At 51.0% G+C, this 2,596-nt stretch overlaps 1 pseudogene; it reads right to left on the bottom strand.

The window, feature by feature from the left end:
• Positions 1–391: 391 nt before the first annotated feature.
• Positions 392–1,131, bottom strand: LOC146189993 (NEDD8-conjugating enzyme UBE2F pseudogene; annotated as a pseudogene).
• Between the last annotated feature and the right edge of the window lie 1,465 nt (positions 1,132–2,596).

Here is a 2,596-nt window from a genome sequence, read left to right as displayed (position 1 = left end):
CAGGTTTTACATAAAAATAATGTTCAATTCGTTCATATTTATAAACGGGCCATTATAAGAATAACAGCCGGGGTGGCGCAGTGGTTACGGCGCTCAACTACTGCTCCCAAGGATGCGGGATCGAATCCCGGCCTCGGCGGCCGCTTTTCGATGGAGGCGAAAAGCAAGGCGCCCGTGTGCTGTGCGATGTCAGTGCACGTTAAAGAACCCCAGGTGGTCAAAATTTCCGGCGTCCTCCCCTACGGCGTCTCTCATAGCCTGAGTCGCAATGGGACGTTAAACCCCACAAACCAACCAACCAACCAACCAACCAACCAAAAGTGGGTGGCCATATCGGCCGCATACATTTAACCATGCTGACGATAAATAATGCTTTATTTCCGATATCGCACTAACAAAGCATCTTTTTTTTTGTTTTTCAGAGCCCCAAATATAGTAAATAGATAAAGTATCGAAACACAAACGCAAAACGTCCCCACATATTGCAGAAACAATGTACTATATATGGTCCCTGGTGACCAACAGAGGCGAATTGCGATTCCAGACACCGCACGTAGTATTTTACTTTTTGGCGTACTTCTGCACGTATTCGCGCACTTTAGCTGCGAAGGCTTCTTTGTCATTCTGGTATTGCTCAGCAGCCTCGCTGTGTAGAGGGTCGTCGAAGTTGAGCAGGTCCGTGAAGAGCGCGTTGAGGCCCCAGACGATTTCCTTGAGCGTCCGCGTTGGCGCCCAGCCCATACCGTCGATGCTGATCTCACGTAGAAGACTCAGGCACACGTTGCCTTCATCATTAATGTTCGGATGCCAGAGACGAGTGGTGCATTTCACCTTCGGAGGCGCCATATTGTAGTCTTCTGGAACCTCGACCAGGAACACGAAGTGGCCGCCTTGCCAGTAGCCCTCATCGGGTGCGATGATGATCTCGAAGCGGTGCAACACGTCGGGGTCGTCGAACTTGAGCTTGCACGTGTTTGGAAGGTTGGCCTCCATCTCCTGCACTTCGCGCACGAGTAGCTTGTCGCGGACGAGTGCTCGGCGCACAGCTCTGGTGCTGCATCGGGTCAAGCTCTGCTCGGAGTCGCGGTTCATCTTGGAGCTCAGCTTCACCTTTTTGGACAAAGAGACCATAACAAAAGGTTGAGTCGCCTCATGCATAATTCGTATGGTTAATGAAATTATGTCTTTGGCGAATATATCACACGGAGAAATTGTTCCAAGAACTACTTCGTCCCTCGAATATATCATAACTATAACCGCGGCACAACCGCATGGAGTGGTGTCAAAATAGCGTTTGAGAAAAGCAGCGAAACGAAATCTCCTCGTATTCAATAATACCTATTTACCAGGCTGATTAAGCTTAGAGAAACATTTCCCGTATCATTAAAATATTTCAGCAAGAAAGTAGTAATAGCTAGAAAGATATAAATTTCTGAATTTGCTAACCTACGTTTCTCCAGCCATGGGTTTCCTGTTGCTTCTTCTTCCTCAGAGTCACAGCTAATGAACAGTTACAGAGATAGCAACAAGGATACCAGCAAGAGAGCGTAGTTTTCTTTCACTGCTTAGGGGCTGGAGAAAAATGTGCGCTGTTGCGTCAGTTGACGACACAACGGGCCAAGAAGCTTAATAAAGGTCAATCGAAAATTCCATTATCCAGCAGTGGACGCAGTAAGCATACAATGATGATGATAACGCCAAGCCTCTAGTTTCGATGCATACCCCGCCGCAAGGGGCGTTGCCCAACGTTACTTAGTAACGTTGGCGTTGCCCTACCGTCCCAGTCCTGTAAGGCCAGGAACTGCCACGTTTCACCACCTCCATTCGGACATCGTTCCGCATTCTTCCAGAGAGGGCGCTGCTAGCGCGCGTAGCGAGCGAACTCATGGAGCATCGGCTCCGGCGATTTTCGACTGTAGCGGTGGAACAACGCGTCGGATCCCAAAACGATTGGATCTTGAGGGACCATCAAATCATCCGGAACGCAGGGAGTCCACTCTCAACCCTGTTGACCGAATTTTCGACTTTGTGGAGCACTTTTGCTCCTATCCATTGTGGAGCCGTGGCTGAGCCTATCGGCTGAACACCGGCGTTCCACGGCGGGAAGGCCGCTCCCGGAGAACATGGCAAACGCCAACCAGCAACGCGGCTACGACCTGGAAGGCATGACATGGATAACCTTACCGCAGACCAGCCGAGAGAAAGCCTGCAGTGATAATGTGATCCGGGCTTTTGAAAAACGAGCCCAGACACTCCAAGCCAGCGCAAAGGATGGCCACGTCAGCACACGGAGGCCGCCAATCGCAACCCAACTCGGAACCCGGTGAGCGCGCAGCCGGAGCCCCAAGGCAAGTCAGAGCTGCATGGAAATCCAAGTTTCTGTGCAGATTCAGACCAGACGACGTGGTGCTAATCATCAAACCACTAAAGGCGACAAACTTGAAGAACTTGCAACACGGCGAGTTGGGCCTAGCCCTACGACAGCGAGTCAGGGAGGCCGAAGCGGACAATTTTTACTTCACAGTGTCCCCGGACCAAAACCTGATCATCGTGGGCACGTCAAGCATCCACGCGGCAGACGGACTGGTCGGCGACT

The sequence above is a fragment of the Amblyomma maculatum genome, chromosome 5, assembly GCF_055883805.1.
Source record: "Amblyomma maculatum isolate TAMU_Amacu chromosome 5, ASM5588380v1, whole genome shotgun sequence".
NCBI lineage: Eukaryota > Metazoa > Arthropoda > Arachnida > Ixodida > Ixodidae > Amblyomma > Amblyomma maculatum.
Note: the sequence above shows the minus strand (reverse complement) of the source record. Positions and strands in the feature narration are given on the sequence as shown.